Source organism: Coregonus lavaretus, assembly GCF_964263955.1.
Source record: "Coregonus lavaretus genome assembly, chromosome: 6".
In the NCBI taxonomy this organism is placed as follows: domain Eukaryota; kingdom Metazoa; phylum Chordata; class Actinopteri; order Salmoniformes; family Salmonidae; genus Coregonus; species Coregonus lavaretus.
This window is the reverse complement of record NC_139993.1, coordinates 32,430,100-32,450,986: the sequence shown is the minus strand read 5'-3', so window position 1 is coordinate 32,450,986 and position 20,887 is coordinate 32,430,100. Positions and strand designations below refer to the sequence as shown.

Sequence of the window (20,887 nt, the reverse complement as noted above, 5' to 3'; positions counted from 1 at the left end):
AGAAGATCATAATGTCTAACAATTTAGTGGTATATATATTTAAGTAGCCTAGTAGTTCTGAATGTAATCAATAACTGACCGTCTAATCAAATTAATTCAGTACAATTCAAAAACTTGTTGACAATATTTATTATCACGAAACATAGAACTGAACATTAGGGTTGTCCTCGACTAAAGAAATTCTTAGTCGACTAACACTTATATGAGTTTGTCGACTAATCGATTAGTTGATTTAAATCGACAGAGCTGTGCAAGACTAGAAAAGCGCAATATAAATGTAGTTAATTAACCATCTGTAAAACTGAGTTTCTCCGAAATTAATCCTGCAAAAGCACCACTTTAAATCTCGTGTTCACCAGAAATGTTCTCATAAGTTACTTGGAAATGAGTAATTAAGCATGAATAAGCATAAAAAATGACTTATCGACTAAAGAAATCTTAGTCGACTAAGACCAAAACGACCGATTAGTCGACTAATCGACTAAGAGGGGCAGCCCTACTGAACATATATGTATGACTGTAGATATGTACAATGTGCTCTCATTAATTAACTAAATAAAACTAGGGCTGCATGTCAAAATAAGAGAAAATAAATAAAATGTGAAAATTGTGCATTTTCAAAAAAAGTGCTTAACTTCAGAAAAATAATATAAAGGGAGGAAAAGTTTGAATTTCCCCTTTTCTGTTTCACATCTTGACTCAACAGTCTCAACCAATTTTACAAATAATAAATCTCAACAGATCTTAACAATTGAACAGTTTTAGAGTATCACTTTCTTCCCCTCATATCCCACTCCACCATGTTTTTGCTCAGAATTGAGCTTTAGCCTGTCTTGCCAGAATTTTAAACCTGGGCTTGAATGGAGTCAGGGCCATTCTCATACACATGTGAAGGTGCTCATTGGTGAGCCTGGAACGATATTTAGTTTGAATTATGTTCATTGTGGAGAAAGCTGCCTCGCAGTTGTATGTGGAGCCAAACATGGTCAAGATGTATAGGGCTACTTTCCTCAGACCCGGGAAAGCAGTCTCAGGGACCATTTGGAACCAGAAAGTGGAAGGGTCAGTTCTTACAAACTGCTCTTTCAGGGCCACATCTGCTTGGAGATCAACCAATTGCATCTGGAGAGACCCAGCATTTACCCATTTAAAGTGCTGTGTGACTTCCTTTGAGAACCCCCTGACATCTGTGATCAGAAATGGGTTCTGAATGAACATGGTGAGCTGCTCTCCAAAGCTGAAGCTGTCAAAACGGTTGCTGAAGTTTACAATCAGCTTATCAATAAAATCAACAAAAGAAGACAAATCTCTCTGTCCCTGAACCTGTTCCTGCACTGCTGGGAAGTGTACACAGTCTCCCTGCAGGTCTTCCTTGAACACTTCAAGTTTCCTCTGAAAGGAGCGAACAGCTGTCATCAGTTCACAAATTGAATTGTCCTTGCCCTGTAGCCTCAAATTCAGTTCATTCAGATGTGACGTGATGTCAACCAAAAAGGCCACATTATCCATCCATTTCTCATTTTCTAAAAAGAGAGAAAACTGTGTTGCCTTCTGACTGCTTAGCTCTGCCAAAAAAGATGCTAATTCCCTCCTGATGGACCAAAAGCGCTCTAGCACCCTGCCTTTGCTGAGCCATCTCACATTGTTGTGCAGCAAAAGATCATCAGCATTGGCATCAACTTCTCTGAGGAATTCCCTAAGCATGCGATGCTGGTAGGAAGAGGATGCCCTGAGAAAATTTATCATTTTCATCATTGTATTCATCACCTCAGCATGCTCATCTGACAGGGAGGCACAGAGGACAGATTGATGAATGATGCAATGGTAAGATAAAAGCTCAGGATTGTCCCCTTTCAGTCTTGCTACAGCTCCTTTTTCTTTCCCTATCATAGAAGGGGCTCCATCTGTGGTTATTGAAACCACTTGTTTTGGCTCTATTCCTCTTTTTGTTAACATCTCCTTAATGGCCAGGTAGATATCCTCTCCTTTTGTACTGGTCTGAAGGGGAGTGACACCTAACATGTCTTCACAGAATGTTTTCTGGGCTGTGTTGAAAAACCTGGCAAACACTAACAGCTGAGCATTGTCACATATGTCAGTGGACTCATCCACAGCTAAGCCTACACATGGTGCCTTATGCATGGCTTCATCTAGCTGGGTTAGCACATCCTGAGTTAATATTTCACTTTTCTTTGTGGCAGATGATGCTGACATGGGAATTTGCTTTATTTTATCACAAAGCTCATTTTTTTGTTTTCCCTCAAGTAGTGTTTCAGCTACTGCACTCATGCATTCTTTGACAACCCCTCCATCTGTAAATGGCTTTTTGTGTTTACCCAAAATCCAAGAAACTCTGAGGGAACACTCAAGAGCACGTTGTTGGGCAGTGAATGTGTTGCTCAGGATCCTGGTGGAGTCTGTCCATTCTGGATTAAATGCTCTGTTTTCATTGTCCACTTTTCTTTTTTTGGAGAGTGCCATTTGTTCCTTATTTTCTCTAACTGTTACCCTTTTTCTGCCTCACTCGTCTGTTTCGCTCCCTTTCTCCGTCTCACTCATATTTTCGTCAACTTTCTCCGTCTCACTCGTATTTTCCTCAGCTTTCTCCGGCACACTCGTCTGTATCTCTCCCTTTCTGCGTCTCATTCGTCTGTTTCTCACTCGTCTGTTTCGTTCCCTTTCTCCGTCTCATTCGTCTGTTTTCGCTCCCTTTGTTTTCTACATATATCGCTATCTTTTTAATCCGACTTTCTTTTCCTTGGTAACTTGCCTCTAAAACTCTCATCTGTCTGCACTGTAGAGTCCCAATGTTTACCGCCAGGAATGCAAAGACTTCATTGGCTGAGTGGTATCACGTGGGATCGCTTAACTCACATGCAATTGGTCGGTGAGTTTCCTCATTCACAAAACGAGTACCGTAAAGACTACAAAAGCTGTGCATATTAAAATAGAAGCGCCCCGTCATGTTTTAATTCATATTCTTTTATTTTGGTCCGGGTCCGTATGGGACGGCTTCTGGGTCCGGATCCGGACCGCGGTCCGCCTGTTAGTGACCTATGTCCTATGTCCTATGGGGTTCTTGGGAGTACCTTTTTGGGGGCATTTTTCAGTGCCAAGAACCCTAAGGTTATTCAAATAACTTTTAGGATCTTAGAAGAACCCTTGTTCAAAACAGGTCTCCCTCCAAAAACAACACATATTTGGTTAGTATAGATCCTACTGAGAATTTCCCACTCCACTTTAGTTGAGACAGGTAGAAAAGTTCTCTCTACAGCCCAATTTTCTCAACATGCCAGTGTCAACATTGTAGTTTTTCATTATTGGTCTTTAAAAAAAATGCAACCTTTATTTTTTATTTGTTTTCATAAATTACTTATTGCCTATTCTTGTTGGCACAATAAAAGTGGCCGTTGATAAAAAAAAAAGTATATATATTTTAAATCAACGAATGAAATTGCAATGTGTTGAAATGCGGGCTTTCATTTTTGAAGATTTTTATCATTATCACAAGAAAGTGACGTTATCATTTGTGCTGCTGGCGGAATAGTACTCTGCGAGAAAAAGGAAGAAGAGTAGCTAGCTAGCAGCTAGTAGTCAGCTCGCGAAGCCAGCCAGTAGACTTGAAAAGGATGTACAATTCAACGTATTTTACTACAAGCCAGGTTTTAATATTCGGGTACGATAGCAATAGCAAACAGGTACACCACCTTGCAGATAAATAACTCTGCGGTATGCTCCTGTTTTTGACCAATGTTAGCTAATTTAATAGCATATTTTTACTGCTTGATTCTGAACGACAACGTCCTTAGCCTGTTGTTAGCTAACAGTAGCTAACGTTCGCTGAAGGTATTTGGTTGGCCAGTCTTGATTTAATCAAGAAGGGAACTACAAAAGCGGCTTTTTAAATTATCTGTCAGTTGTATGCGAGAAATACAATAAGGAAGGAGTTATCTTAGACAATGAGAAAAACAACTGAACAAGGTAAGATAATTTATTATGTTAATCTAGTTACAGTGCTTGTTCTGAACACAAGTTTGTCAATGAACTAATCAATGAAATATGGGAAGCAGACCTTAGACAATTGTTGTGCCGTATCCAAATCATTTGGTGTAGGAGTTTTAGTGAACAAAGTATCTCTAGTCATCTTTAGTGATGATAACAAACATTTCACTGCAGTCCATTGATTTCTATAATTCAAGTTACCTTAATGTCTACTTCCTCTCCCAAATAGATAAACGTAGCTATCATGTAAATCATTCAGAACTTGAAACGGCCTCTGTGATTTTCTTCTTGCACTGACGAATTGTTTGATACATTGTTGCATTGGCTACTTGACATAACAAGTGCTCTACCCACTGACTGTATGGGTGATTTCAATACTGGCACTTTGGAAAGACCAACATCACACTTGAATGCTGAACAGTCCTAGAATGTTGAGTTTTGATTCTCATTCCATTGTTGTCCAAAAAAAGCAGCCAGACAAGTTGGTTGTGAACTAAACAATACCCAGTGCTCTTGCTCATTGTCTGAGCTTACACATATAGAAGTGTAGTCGACCTACGTTTTATGGCACAGATGACACAAGTTTCCCACGGGGGGCCAGTATGAAAATGTATGCACTCACTAACTGTAAGTCGCTCTGGATAAGAGCGTCTGCTAAAATGACTAAAATAAAGAAATAAAATACATCTTGGAGCATAAAAGAGTGGGTGAGGCAAGCTTCAAAGTTAGAGGACTCTCTCCTCTGTAATTCAGTCCCACGTCCTTTCACCTCCACCCAACCACATGCTGCCAAAATCCTCCACAGCACTGTAGCTACATGACTAATGTATGACCTGTGGAAAAACGTAATCACAAACTGAAGAGACCAAGTAGGAACAAGGTCATTCCATGTCATTTCAGGAAGCCATGACACCCATTATCTCAGATTACAGAAATTAATTCAGAACAGTTAGAAACAGATAAGATAAGCATTCTGGAAACATTATTTAGTTGAAATATAATTTGATCTCTGAGAAATTAAGCTAATTGATTGCACCCATATTGGCCATTTAATTTATAGGATTCATATAATTTCGAATAAATAGTACCTAACACATGATTTGGACCACACTTTTTTCTAATGAGTAAGACTTGAGGAATCCAAAGAAATGGTCAAAAGCCACCCACGGAACCCCCACACCCCACGCCAAACCCACCCCTACAACAAGTATACAGTATCAGTTCTCTTTGTCTGACAAGTAGGCTAGTATAGAGCTGTGGCTTGGAGTATTGTTTCTTCATCCTATGTAATGTATTTTCAGTGAATTAGGTGATATTTTTTATCCCCTGTCCAGAGAAATGTGTCATTGAACTTGTTAGGGTTATGTTAAAGGGATAATTCACCCAAATTACAAAATTGCGTATTGGTTTCCTTACCCTGTAAGCAGTTTATGGACAAGGTATGACAGCAACCCATGCTTTGGTTTTGTTTACCTGGCCACTGTTTCAAATGCTAACCTTTTAGCATTTGTGGCACAAATCCAATGCATGGGGGGGATTCTTAATAAAACCCCACCTGGAACAGCACCATTTAGTGGTCAGAACCTGGTAATATCAGGATGTAGGATGGGACATAAACCCAACAACTTCAATTACTAATTTCTCTGGACAGGGGAAAAAAACCATCACCAAATTCACTGAAAATACATTACATAGCATGAAGAAACAATACTCCGAGCCACAGCTCTATACTACTTGTCAAACATAGAGAACTGATACTATATACTCGTTGTTGGGGTTGGATTGGCATGGGATGTGAGGGGTCTGTTGGTGGCTTTTGACCATTTCTTTGGATTCCTCATGTCTAACTCATTGTTAGAAAACGTTTAGTCCAAATTGGATGTTAGGTACTATATTTATTGGATATTATAAGAATCCTATACATTTGAAATGGCTCAGTGATCAAATTCAATTCAACAAGATAATGTTGCTGAAATACTAATCTCATCTGTTTCTAACAACAGAAACAATTTCAGAACAATCTGAGATGGTGGGTGTCGAAATCCTCTTTCTTGTGCTTTTTTAGGTGGAAGGAACCAACAGTGAAATTAGGTGTAGGTTTAGCTGAAAAGTCTGTCATTCTTGAGCTTGCTATTTGGTGTTATTCCAGTTGCAGTGTCTAATGTGCAAGTCATTTCCTCCTGATGAAATAATGTATTTACACTTCCCTCTCTTAAGCTGCTCTGTTTGCCATATGTGTCTGCATTTAGTGGGCCTTACAGCTTCAACTTCTTTGTTGAGAGATTCCTGTGCTCAACAAGATACAGCGACCATTTCAGCTCCTAACTCTGATTTGTAAACATGATTGGGGAACAGGAAACATATCTAATAAATAGAGACTTTGTTTCATAGCTGACTCAAATGCCTTGGAATGTTAAAGACATGAAATATGAAAGACAGGGTTTCATTTTAATCATTTGCTTCTGGATGCACTGCAGAAAGCGCACTGGATCCACAAAAAGGCTTTTTGTTGTCTTAAGAAAAGGGCCATATGGCCTTTGGCTCATACCCCATTGCCCAACTGTAGTCAAGCTACTGGGGTTGGTAAAGTGGGAGGGGTAAAGCTCAGGGTGACGTTCCATTTTTAGGAGTCAGGAGTTCTAATTGGCCTAAACATCCTGGCGGATGCAGTTGAGTGGAACTAAGGGTGGAAAGATAATCAACGTCATTTCTCAGATATCAGCCAGAGATGTCTTGATATTCACTCCATATTTATGCTTTGATACCATAATTTGACAAGCAGAAGTCTATTCTCCCTGGTAGTAGGCTAATGTGATACAAGATATTTGCTCCGTATCTCAGTACATAGGCTAACTTAACAGAAATCAACACTTGTGTTGATTTCATCCACAACCCTTTTTCCTATTCGCATAGGCAACATTGCTTTTGCATAAGCAACTCCGCAGATGGAAAGCTATTTTCAGAAAAGTCTCATCAGTTTGATCAATTCACCAAAACTAAACCATGTAGGTCTGGCAGCCTAATACAGGAACTGTTGTTGTTCCCAGTTCTATGTCTTATCAAGCACACAGCATGTTACTTCGAGTTACACAACCACATTTAATTTTTACACTGTTTTATTGTAGGTTAGTTCCTAGGCCCTACATTTCTTCATCTCATACTATAACCTTTATGAATGATGTCAAATTACGGTGTTCATTTTGAATAGCCTTATTCATGAAGTTAGGGCATTAGGCTACTGTACACTGAGTGTACAAAACATTAAGAACACCTGCTCTTTCCATGACAGACTGACCAGGTGAAAGCTATGATCCCTTATTGATGTCACTTGTTAAATCCACTTCAATCAGGGTAAATGAAGGAGAGGAGACAGGTTAAAGAAGGATTTTTAAGCCTTGAGATAATTGAGACATGGATTGTGTATGTGTGCCATTCAGAGCCAACTGTGGGAAGCATTGAAGTCAACATGGGCCAGCATCCCTGTGGAACGCTTTAGATTCCTTGTAGAGTCCATGCCCCAATTAATTGAGTCTGTTCTGAGGGGGAGGGACGCGCACGCAACTCAATATTAGGATGGGGTTCCTAATGTTTGGTATACTCTGTGTATGTCAGAGGCTTGAGTGTAAGCCGTTGACTGTAGGGTGTAGGCCTATTGTGGTTTCATGTTTTTAAAGGGGGGGGGACTTTTATTTTTGATGATGACTCTCGGAAGTGATGTAGATGCATGGGTAAGTTTAGTGAAGAGATGAGTGTGAAAGCTGCCTGGGAACCGTCTCTGGCTATCTTATCTCCCAAGGTGTCGGTCTGAGTTTCTCGAGTAACTTGGAAAGTCACACATTTTTCCACATAAGCATTGATGACTCATGGCTAGACACGGCTACTTTGTGAAATTAGGTCAGAGAAAGTATACTGAACAAAAATATAAATGTAACATGTAAAGTGTTGGTCCCATGTTTCATGAGCTGAAATAAAAGATCCCAGAAATGTTCCATACGCACAGAAAGCTTATTTCTTTAAAATGTTGTGCACAAATTTGTTTACATCCCTGTTAGTGAGCATTTCTCCTTTGCCAAGATAATCCATCCACCTGACAGGTGTGGCATATCAAGAAGCTGATTAAACAGCATGATCATTACACAGGTGCAACTTGTGCTGGGGACAATAAAAGGCCACTCTAAAATGTGTAGTTGTCACACAACACAATGCCACAGATATCTCAAGTTTTGAGGGAGCGTGCAATTGGCATGCTGACTGCCGGACTGTTCACCAGAGCTGTTGCCAGAGTATTGAATGTTCATTTCTCTACCATAAGCCGCCTCCAACGTCGTTTTAGAGAATTTGGCAGTAAGTCCAACCGGCCTCACAATTCAATAGGCCCTAATCTATGGATTTCACATGACTGGGCAGGGGCGCAGCCATGAGGGGGCCTGGGATGGCATAGGCCCACCCACCAGAATGGTTTCAATCTATGAAGTCACATTTAAAAAGTGAATTTGTATCATGCATAGGATAGGCCTACTTTAATATATACTGAACAAAAATATAAATGCAACATGCAACAATTTCAATGATTTTACTGCGTTACAGTTCATATAAGGAAATCAGTCAATTGAAATAAATAAATTAGGCCCTGATCAATGGATTTCACATGACTGGGCAGGGGCACAGCCATGGGGGGGCCTGGGATGGCATTGGCCCACCCACTGGGGAGCCAGGCCCACCCATGGCTGCGCCCCTGCCCAGTCATGTGAAATCCATAGATCAGGGCCTAATTTATTTATTTCAATAGACTGATTTCCCTTCAAATGTGACTTCATAGATTGAAACCATTCTGGTTTAATAGGCATCCATGGTTGGACTTGGAGTGTGGAGCAGGATGTGTAGCCCAGTGCTGGCAGTGCAGTGTGCTCTGTAACAAACCCTGAACAGTCCCTCTGCTCTTCCAGGGTCAGATTTTCTTTATCCTGCAAATGGTAAAGGATAGGATTTGGGGTTCGGTAATCTGATCCTAGATCTGTGGTGTTCTCTTGTTAGAAACACTAATGAGTCCCCAAGCTCCCCCGGTCTGTTTATATGCTGCCTGGTCTACCTGTGGAAAGTAGTCAAAGCCATCTGCCTTCGCATGATACTATAAAACAGAGGCTCAGCAGTTATTCAGTGGCATTGAAATTATTTTAGAACATGAAAGGACTAATACTCAAACAATTGCAGGATTCGAGACTGCGACCAAAACACTAGACCCTTTGACATGGCAGTGCGACATCAATTTAAAATTGTCAGTGAATTTTGTTTTCATTGGTCATGTTCGTTTTTAGTTAACAATTAGATTTTAAAAATGTTTTATCAAGATTTATTCAAACAGCGATGGGTATGCAAACCAGGTATCAAAAAGTTTGTTCTGAAGTCTTAGTTGAATCTTTGCAATGCGCAATTCAGTCATCATGCACTGTTTGAATGAACATTTCTAAAGGCTTTCCCAAAAAAACTTCCCAATTAAATGTTGACTGCTAAGTAGGCCTACCTGGCAGAATGATATCATGATGATTTGTATCAATCGTGGGGCATTTGTTTTGCGAACTCTGCCATCACACTGTCCATTGTACAGTACAAAAACACTGCTAGCCAAACACAACAGTCTCTTGTAGGGCGCGCAATTGAATTAAAGGGCAACTACACCCTCCACATTGGGGGGGATTGTTCCCAGACCTCAAAAGTGGTCTTCTGATGTCGTTGTTGTGGGGGAAAAAAATATTCTATACAAAAGTGTGATTTTGAGCGTGAACCTGAAAAAACTAGGAAAACTCGGAAACCTGGAACAATAATTGGCATAGGCCTTCAGATCCTCAAAGTTATACAGCTGCGCCATTGACAGCATCTTGACTGGCTGCATTACCGCTTCGTATGGCAACTGCTTGACATCCGACCGCAAGTCGCTACAGAGGGTAGTGCGTACGACGCAGTACATCACTAGGGCCGACTCCCTGCCATCCAGGACCTCTATACAGGCGGTGTCAGAGTAAGGCCCTAAAAATTATCAGACTCCAGCCACCCAAGTCATAGACTGTTCTCTCTGCTACCGCATGGCAAGAGGTACTGATGCACCACATCTGGAACCAACAGAACCCTGAACAGCTTCTACCCCCAAGCCATAAGACTGCTAAATAGTTAACCAAACAGCTACCCGGACTATCTGCATTGACCCCCCCCCCCCTCCCCTCTTTGGACTAACTCTTCTGACTAATCACATACGCTGCTGCTACTGCTACTGCTTATTATCTATCCTGTTGCCTAGTCACTTTACCCCTACCCATATGTACAGTGCCTTCAGAAAGTATTCATAACGGTGGACTTAATTCCGCATTTTGTTGTTACTGCCTGAATTCAAAATTGATTGAATTGACTTTTTTTCACCCATCTACACACAATACCCCACAATGACAAAGTGAAAACATGTTTTTAGAGATGTTTGTTGAAAATGAAATACAGAAATATCTCATTAACAATACTTTGTTGAAGCACCTTTGGCAGCGATTACACAAATAATTGTGTATGGAGGGTAGGTCATTATAGGCTATAGGCTACTTGCTCAGCCCGCAAATTAAAGATAACATTTAAGTGATGCTTGCGTTATCCGCTTTCCAGGTCCAGTATTCTTTTCATTCGGGCCAGTAGCTTTCAGATGGCACTGGCAAATTTACCTGAATGTTAAGCCCTGCAAGGGCATGCTAATTTAAAAGATGGCTAGTCATTATTAGCCTGGTTCTGTATGGAATGCAGGTACATTATGGGACACAGGTCAGGTCATTATCGTCGCACAGCGTATATAAATTGGTGCGACCAACTCATGAGCTGGTGCCACCAGTGGAAAAAGTTAGTTTAGATCCCTGACTTGGAGAGGAGCTGCTGCCTTGAAATGACACAGTTCTGTAAGAGAAATAGGCTAGGCCAAGTTGACTTTACTTTGAAATAACATCTAAGGGAACTATTGTTAAATCACTACAGAAATGAGAATGAATTAGCCTTAAGTTACTGCGATAACATTGCTGAGGACATTTCTTGGCATGAAGGTCATGGACACGTAGAGGCCTGTCTTTGTGTGTTTCAGGGAGGCTGTTTTCTGCCTCTGTCTCCTGTTGAAGAATACTGGGATGGGCTGGGAGGGAGGAGTGATCCTTTGTTAGTGTAGTTTACCTTTCATCAGTTTACTCACCAAGTAACTCATTCACTGTCCATAGGCTAGTCTTCATAAAAGTTGACGACAAGTTGTCATTATGTAGGCATTTTACAGTAATGCACTCCTATAAGAATAACATCTGTCCCAATTTAGATTTTCATTCATTCCAAGTAATGTTACAGTATAGGTGTTAGTTTGTACCAGCATGATTTTAACACTGTAAGCCGTTGGTTCTTATAAGCTCAGCAGGGTGCCCTGAACTGGTCATTTCTGAAAAGCCTGTCCAATGTAGGCTAGAATATGGAGTTGTCCTTGCAGGTGTTGAGGCCATGGACCAGTTCCTCTGTGCCTCTGTCCGTGATTGGCTGGGGCTTTGGTCAGAGCAGGCCTCTAATCCAGAGGAGCCCTGCCTGCAGTAGTTTGACAGGAATGCTCCTGGGTGTGTCGTTTTGTGGGGAGAGGGAAGAAAAAGAGCTTTGAATTCTGCAGTGAGCGGCTAACCGAGCTATGTTGTGCGGATTTGGCGATGACGTGTGTTTTGGTACTTAAACGTATGGAAAACGCTTAAGATGGAGACTGAGAACTTGGATGGCACTCCACAATCCTGCTGGCAACTCTGATCTCTCAATGTGGGCAATCTGAGTTCATTGCAAGTTTATAAATAGCTGCAATTACAGTGTATAAGTGAAAAAGCCAGACTGTCAATTTGAAGGCATATATTTGTTTCGGGCTGTTGTTGTGCTTAGTCTTCATTCAGGCCACCACAGCCATCATAAAATAACATATACAAAGTAAAACATAATGAAGTCATGATGCTGAATGATCAAAGACTAAACCAAAGACTAACCATGCGTTTAGCTGGAGATTTAGTGTAGCCTAATGTTCATCCACAAAATGCAACAACTTTCTAGCACAGAATGACATGAAAAGTGTGTGCTGTCAGAGTTATGGACAGATGACGGCATTTAAAAGCCACTTGTCACCTCATGCACGTCAAAAGAGCTATCCCAGAAGATGGCGTAGGCTTAGACAATGTCATAATATGCACTTTCAAAGACCACATCACAGGTTTAGGGGCAGGCCCTTTAGACATTTTCCCTGGTTGTCATGCCCAGACAGGGAGGGAGGTACCCAAACAGGTACTGGTAGTGTTTTTAAATATTTGTTCCTGTAGACTAGACCTTTCCCAATCATAAATAATGAACAGTAAAATGAGTATCCCAGGTCAAGTAAGAGCCTATTGGACCATGGCGCTACACCTCTACACCCCCTCAGTACTGGTTCGGTCCCTGAGCTTAGCTCTCTCAGGATGAGCGCTGTCTGGCCGTGTGTGCGTGGTGTGGACAGGATGACTGGTTGTTTGCCCTGGTGAGAATAAATAAACTCCCCCTCCATCCTCTGTGGTCAGTGAGCCAGGCCCAGAGACATGACAAGCACTCCCCTGCACCAGACCCAGTCCTAGCATCCACCCTAAACCTGGCTGCTCCAGAATCACAATGATCAGTCAAGCCACCCTGCTTTCTCCCTTTCCTCTGACCAGCAGTACAGGTCCTGGGTGTGTTTTGCTTTTCTGTTTAGAAGATTAGCCTGATACTGAAGCTTCATCAACTTTAGAAGTGCTGCGGGGAGCTACTGTAATATCACGTCCATGGCTGAGTTACTTGAATTGGTTGTGATGTGAAAAGTCACAAGTCTCTATATGAAGTGAAGTGAATTCCCCCACTGCTCCTCATGATGAAAATGAATATCAGTGGCCCTCTCCAGTGCGATAGTTCCAAGGTTCCTCTGGAGACCAAGGCCCAGTAAACAAACCCTTGTAAATAAACACTGCATACTTAAGAGAGGAGAACACGGTGAGAGAAAATATCACATTTAACATTAAGTCATTTAGCAGACGCTCTTATCCAGAGCGACTTACAAATTGGTGCATTCAACTTAGGATAGCCAGTGGGACAACCACCACTGTGGGAGGGGGGTTGTAGAAGGATTACTGTTATACTATTCCAGGTATTCCTTAAAGAGGTAGGGTTTCAAGTGTCTCCGGAAGGTGGTCAGTGACTTTGCTGTCGTGGGGGAGCTTGTTCCACCATTGGGGTGCCAGAGCAGTGAATAGCTTTGACTGGGCTGAGCGGGAACTGTGCTTCTGTAGAGGTAGGGGGACTAGCAGGCCAGAGGTGGATGAAGGTAGTGCCCTCGTTTGGGTGTAGGGTCTGATCAGAGCCTGAAGGTAAGGAGGTGCCGTTCCCTTCACAGCTCCGTAGGCAAGCACCATGGTTTTGTAGTAGATGCGAGCTTCAACTGGAAGCCAGTGGAGTGTGCGGAGGAGCGGGGTGACATGAGAGAACTTGTGAAGATTGAACACCAGACGGGCTGCAGCGTTCTGGATAAGTTGTAGGGGTTTAATGGCACAGGCAGGGAGCCCAGCCAACAGCGAGTTTCAGTAATCCAGACGGGAGATGACAAGTGCCTGGATTAGGACCTGTGCCGCTCTCTGTGTAAGGTAGGGTCGTACTCTGCGAATGTTGTAGAGCATGAACCTACAGGATCGGGTCACCGCTTTGATGTTAACGGAGAACGACAGGGTATTTTCCAGGGTCACGCCAAGGTTCTTTGCACTCTGGGAGGAGGACACAATAGAGTTCCCCGGAGGAAGAGCTGCTCCGTCTTGCCGAGGTTCAGCTTGAGGTGGTGATCCGACATCCACACTGATATGTCTGCCAGACATGCAGAGATGCGATTTGCCACCTGGTTATCAGAAGGGGGAAAGGAGAAAATTAATTGTGATGTCTGCGTAGCAATGATAGGAGAGACCATGTGAGGATATGACAGAGCCAAGTGACTTGGTGTATAGCGAGAATAGGAGAGGGCCTAGAACTGAGCCCTGGGGGACACCAGTGGTGAGAGCACGTGGTGCGGAGACAGATTCTCGCCACGCCACCTGGTAGGAGCGACCTGTCAGGTAGGACGCAATCCAAGAGTGAGCAGCGCCGGAGATGCCCAACTCGGAGAGGGTGGAGAGGAGGATCTGATGGTTCACAGTATCAAAGGCAGCAGATAGGTCTAGAAGGATAAGAGCAGAGGAGAGAGAGTTAGCTTTAGCAGTGCGGAGATCCTCCGTGACACAGAGAAGAGCAGTCTTAGTTGAATGACCAGTCTTGAAACCTGACTGGTTTGGATCAAGAAGGTCATTCTGAGAGAGAGAGCAGGAGAGTTGGCTAGAGAGTTTTGGAGAGAAAAGAAAGAAGGGATACTGGTCTGTAGTTGTTGACATCAGAGGGATCGAGTGTTGGTTTTTTGAGAAGGGGTGCAACTCTCGCTCTCTTGAAGACGGAAGGGACATAGCCAGCGGTCAAGGATGAGTTGATGAGCGAGGTGAAGAGACCCGTTCATAATGGAGCGCCCACCCACCATTTTGACTTGAAGTTTAACGATACAGAGGATGGCCGCAAAGGAGGGAAAATTGAGAAAAACAAGAAAAATCAGCCAGGCGAGGCAGTAATGGTGACGAACGATTCCCACTGAATGTGCCAGCTAGTCCAGCAGCGGCAACGGCAGTCAGTGTGACTGAACTGAACTCGGTATTTGTCCCAGGCTGCAGCACCACTACTATGGTGAGTGATGGGTGGGAAAGAACAGAAGACCTTGGCTCAGTGTGTAGTATTGCCCGGCTTCACCTGGTTGCGTTTGCTTTTGGTCTATTTTTACCTTTCAAGTCTGTCTGTTCACGGCTGAATGTCTCCATATGTATGTTATGTTTGTATAGAATGATTCTATATCTGGTTGCATGGTAATATAACATACATTCTAGGGTCAATATGGAAGTGGCACTGTCGGCAGGCCTTGGCTGTAGGCCTAGACCACACATTTTATGGATAGGGGCAACATTGTGGTTTTGAGATGGCATTTTAGTTAAGCAAAATCAAGTTCATCCTTTGAACTGAGTCACCAAAACAATGTGCCTAAAGCCATTCAGATCATAGTTGGTCAGTAAAGTGACAATCTATGGATTTTCAAGGTTAGAAAGGAGTTATCCTTCCTAAGGTGGTTATCGTCACATCTTAGTGCAGGAATCCGACAGGGCACCCAAACATCACCGGGGGTACGCCACAGTGAAGACTGCTCCAGTACCCTATAGGAGGAGATTACACAAGCCCTCCTTAGTAACAGACAAGCTCCTTATATCAACATGCTGTTATATGTCCCTGTGTTTTATGGCAATCCCAGTTGAACACATGGTTTAGTCTGATGGGGTGTGGTCAGGGTTTAATACCTGACCTTAAGCTCCTGTCTCCAGAGCATTGTCTACTAGAAATAGGAGGGAGCTGAGAGGGAGGTAGCATGGGAGGGCTTAGCTAGGGGGGAGGGCAGAGTTAGTGGCTATTCTGGTGCCACAATGGAGTCATGTGTTTGGGAAGTGTTTTTAGAGCAGTGGCCCACATGAGCGCTCCCGCACAATATCCCCTCTGTCTGCCTCCTTGCCTCAACTTCCCCTTCAACTCTTCATGATTTCTGCCACTCGACGCGCACAGCTGCTCCCTCCACGCCTCCCCCACCTTCTTGCCCCACGTCTTGAGAGCAAGAATGTCCCCCCCCCCCCCCCCCCCCGGCTCGCCTCTGTGCTCAGGCTTGTTCAGGAGGGATTCAACATTACAGAATGTACAGACATGTTTCGATGGGATGTAGAATGAACAGTTGTCAGCTCTAGAGGCCTCTAACTGGAAATAGTCTGCTTGATGGTTTATATTTCACTCTTCATAATTCTGCTACCCGCTGACTAAACCCCCACCAGTTCTTAGCAGTTTTCCAGGGCAAAAAGCATAGGCACTCTCCGGGGTGGTCCATCACCACTTGCCAGGATGGCCTGAGCTGTGGAATACTCTGGATTTCCTTATTGGAAACATGTAACGTTTCATGTGGACGCATTGAGTTTTGTGTTTCGGCTCATCAGCCTGATTTGAAGGCACATTTCCCCTTTAACGCCACCATCACTGCCATCCCCATCCATTCAAGCTGCCTTCTGGGTGAAAGAATCGTCTGCTGTGAAGCTCCTCTGTTGTCATGCATGCAGGTCCTCTGGATTGAATGTTTTGCATGTGATTAAACCTCATGTTGTTCTGCTGCAGGCCATGTGGTGTGGTTTATAGATGGGTTAGCTGACAACGTCACAAGTGATGGGGCAGAAGTCTGTGTGTTATGATTCTGGACGGTCAGATAGCTAGCAACAATGACAAGAAGCTGCCATGTGGGGAATTGTAGGTGGCTCGTTTCAGCTCATCTTATCTTGTTATTGATACCATGTCTTGTTTTGAGGTGTTTCGACTCCTGACACATCTATACTAACATGGCGAAAAATTCGCTAGCTAGCTAATCAACAACTGTAGTGATGTATTTCAGACATCACATTTTATTTGTCACATGCATCGTAAACAACAGGTGTAGACTAACAGTGAAATGCTTAATTATGGGTAGGGCTGTTACGGTGACCGTATAACCGCCACACTGGTGGTCACAAGTCATGACAGCAGTCAAATTCCACGTGACCGTTTAGTCATGGTAATTTAGCTTCTCCAAGCTCTGATGCTGCTGATGGTTATTAGTAGCCTACCAAACTTGCCAACTGCCTGGGACTCAGCACTCTATTGTCTGTCTAATCACTCTGACATCAATGCAAATTTAATCGAAAATCTAATCAAACACTTCATGAGAGCCCATGAGCTCATGTTGCGCCACATTTCTATAGGCTATGCAATTGCGTGAGAAAACAGAGGGATTGCCTCTCAAAAAGAGGAGAATCCCATCAGCTTTCTATAGGCTAGACCCACTATTTATTTCTCAACTTTCCTAATATTAAGCACATTGCTTCTATTTACAACAGAAGTATAGCCTACCTGGCTGGCATGAAAATGAACCACTGGAAAAGTGTCCTCCATTCGCTATTTAAGTGCATAGATGACATGTATTTTTTCCCCTCTGCCCCTGTTTTGAGACAGGTGCATGATAATGGCCCATTTCTAAATCAAATCAAATTTCTCATATTATTTAGTATATGTAAAGACAAGATTAAATTAAGAATAGTCTGATGGGTTACAATATTAGCCTATCACTTGTGAATGATGCCCAGATTAAGGTAAGAAACAGCGCGTACCTTTTTTTTGCAACTTTTTTCAATCATAGTCGCACACCTCATGGAGGCTAGCCCATAGGCCTATATGTTTTGTTAAGTTTTGTATCACAACTAAAGTGGCCAAATGACTTCTTAAAATGAAGCACATTAATCCACTTTACAACAGGTGTAGAGCCTAACTGGCATACATACGCAGTGTGTGAGTTTCAAGTTTGGGGAAGATCATTTTCACCATAAAATGCACCTTTATAATAAAAGCATTACATGCATAATCACATTTGTGGTCACTTTTGAGAATGGTGTTTACCTGCTAATGTAACATTCGTGCTTATAGCTACTGCTGTGTGCGCATTGCTGCGCTTATAATGTGAAGACATGGCCTAATAGTTTATCAATATTTTAAGCTTAAAGTTCTGAACTGTTGCATCAGGCTCATTGCTTAAAACAGTTTTTTTGATGCTGGCTGTATTCATTTGGGATCTATCGCATCCCACAACTGTCCCAGACTATGTTTGGAATATTTATTTCTCGCACAGAATAGAATAGGTTAACTTTTGTACTATGGGGGATACTTGATTGACATAGGCTAGTGCTTTTGCTGTTCGTTAAGCCTACTCATCTTGTTAGCTGACGAAAAGTAAATGTGGACAGTTCTTCCAATATCTTCAATATGCGCCTCGGAATTGGATAAGGACGCGCGCAGTTGCGTTCCCGACGTGTCTGTCTTCACTTGTAGCCTGTGATAAAGACCCGATCACGTGACTGAGAGCCATGTGAGTGAGAGGTGCTTCAGCCAGGAGAAGGGAATTATAATTATTATATTCAGCCCAAGGACACAATGGCCACTGGCCTCAAAAGGCATGGATTTATTTCAGGGGGCATTACGGCCACAAAGGATGCAGCCGGGAAATTCGAGGCATTATCAAGTGCTTGTCAAATTGTGAATGAGAGACTGATGAAGTGTGTACAGCCTGCGCAAAAAAACAAAGCAGAGCTCATTTCTTTCATGCAACTTTTTTCAAATCCGTCATTAGTCGCATCATGCAGCCTTAGAATGTATTTAAAAAATGACTCTAAATTAAGCATATAGGAGGACCTGTTTCTTTGTTAACCACATCCATATGGCATAGCCAGATCAGGGCCTTACATAAGGACAGCTCAGAGTATGTGATTCTGTTCTTCTAAAATAGACTACATTTTCTTTATATCATGTTTCTTTAGACCTGTCTAAAATAAATAATGGATTTATTGTGATGGTGTAGGCTATATTACATGGATTTATTAGACTTTTTTTAAATGTAGATGTTCCAAAGGTCTGCATCATTGGCTTGTAGGCTATGCGTGCAAGCCAGGAGATGCTAAATGTGTTTATGTTAATTAACGGTCAGACCGGCAGTTACTTCCTTGACAATCACCGGCTGACAAAATTTTATGACCGTCACAGCCCTACTTATGGGCCCTTCTGCAGAGAATCTTTTTGTTGTTGAAAAAATATTTTTTAAAAACATGAGGAATAAATGCACAATGAGTAACGATAACTTGGCTGTATACATGGGGTACCAGTACTGAGTTGATGTGCAGGGGTGCGAGGTAATTGAGCTAGATATGTACATGTATAATAAACAGTAATGGCAGCTTATGTGATGAGTCAAAAGGGTCCATGCAGATAGTTAAATAGTTAACCAATAGCTACCCGGACTAACCACTGGTCAAAAAAATTAAGGGAACACTAAAATAACACATCCTAGATCTGAATGAATGAAATAATCTTATTAAATACTTTTTCTTTACATAGTTGAATGTGCTGACAACAAAATCACACAAAAATTATCAATGGAAATCAAATTTATCAACCCATGGAGGTCTGGATTTGGAGTCACCCTCAAAATTAAAGTGGAAAACCACACTACAGGCTGATCCAACTTTGATGTAATGTCCTTAAAACAAGTCAAAATGAGGCTCAGTAGTGTGTGTGACCTCCACGTGCCTGCATGACCTCCCTACAACGCCTGGGCATGCTCCTGATGAGGTGGCGGATGGTCTCCTGAGGGATCTCCTCCCAGACCTGGACTAAAGCATCCGCCAACTCCTGGACAGTCTGTGGTGCAACGTGGCGTTGGTGGATGGAGCGAGACATGATGTCCCAGATGTGCTCAATTGGATTCAGGTCTGGGGAACGGGCGGGCCAGTCCATAGCATCAATGCCTTCCTCTTGCAGGAACTGCTGACACACTCCAGCCACATGAGGTCTAGCATTGTCTTGCATTAGGAGGAACCCAGGGCCAACCGCACCAGCATATGGTCTCACAAGGGGTCTGAGGATCTCATCTCGGTACCTAATGGCAGTCAGGCTACCTCTGGCGAGCACATGGAGGGCTGTGCGGCCCCCCAAAGAAATGCCACCCCACACCATGACTGACCCACCGCCAAACCGGTCATGCTGGAGGATGTTGCAGGCAGCAGAACGTTCTCCACGGCGTCTCCAGACTCTGTCACGTCTGTCACGTGCTCAGTGTGAACCTGCTTTAATCTGTGAAGAGCACAGGGCGCCAGTGGCAAATTTGCCAATCTTGGTGTTCTCTGGCAAATGCCAAACATCCTGCACAGTGTTGGGCTGTAAGCACAACCCCCACCTGTGGACGTCGGGCCCTCATACCACCCTCATGGAGTCTGTTTCTGACCGTTTGAGCAGACACATGCACATTTGTGGCCTGCTGGAGGTCATTTTGCAGGGCTCTGGCAGTGCTCCTCCTGCTCCTCCTTGCACAAAGGCGGAGGTAGCAGTCCTGCTGCTGGGTTGTTGCCCTCCTACGGCCTCCTCCACGTCTCCTGATGTACTGGCCTGTCTCCTGGTAGCGCCTCTATACTCTGGACACTACGCTGACAGACACAGCAAACCTTCTTGCCACAGCTCGCATTGATGTGCCACCCTGGATGAGCTGCACTACCTGAGCCACCTGAGCCACCAAAACATCAGCCAGGAAGCATAGGAACTGAGAAGTGGTCTATGGTCACCACCTGCAAAACCAGTCCTTTATTGGGGGTGTCTTGCTAATTGCCTATAATTTCCACCTGTTGTCTATTCCATTTGCACAACAGCATGTGAAATGTATTGTCAATCAGTGTTGCTTCCTAAGTGGACAGTTTGATTTCACAGAAGTGTGATTGACTTGGAGTTACATTGTGTTGTTTAAGTGTTCCCTTTATTTTTTTGAGCAGTGTATATAGCTGTCTTATGGCTTTGGGGTAGAAGCTGTTCAGGGTCCTGTTGGTTCCAGACTTGGTGCATCGGTACCACCGTAGCAGAGAGAAAAGTCTATGACTTTGGTGGCTGAAGTCTTTGACCATTTTTAGGGCCTTCCTCTGACACCGCCTGGTATAGAGGTCCTGGATAGCAGGGAGCTCGGCCCAGTGATGTACTGGGCCATATCTACTACCCTCTATAGCGCCTTGCGGTCGGAGGCCAAGCAGTTGCCATACCAAGTGGTGGTGCAGCTGTATAACTTTTTGAGGATCTGAGGGCCAATGCCAAATCTTTCCAGCCTCCTGAAGGGGAAGAGGCATTGTCGTGCCCTCTTCACGACTGT

General features: G+C 43.2%; 1 protein-coding gene across 1 annotated transcript in view; it reads left to right on the top strand.

Moving 5' to 3' along the window:
• Positions 1 to 3,553: 3,553 nt before the first annotated feature.
• The window catches only part of myo9b (myosin IXB), a 113,384-nt gene continuing 96,050 nt past the window's right edge, over positions 3,554 to 20,887 (top strand). The window contains exon 1 of the mRNA XM_084164567.1: positions 3,554 to 3,981. The gene's annotated coding sequence lies outside the window, so the exon portion shown is untranslated. The remainder of the gene's footprint in view (positions 3,982 to 20,887) is intronic.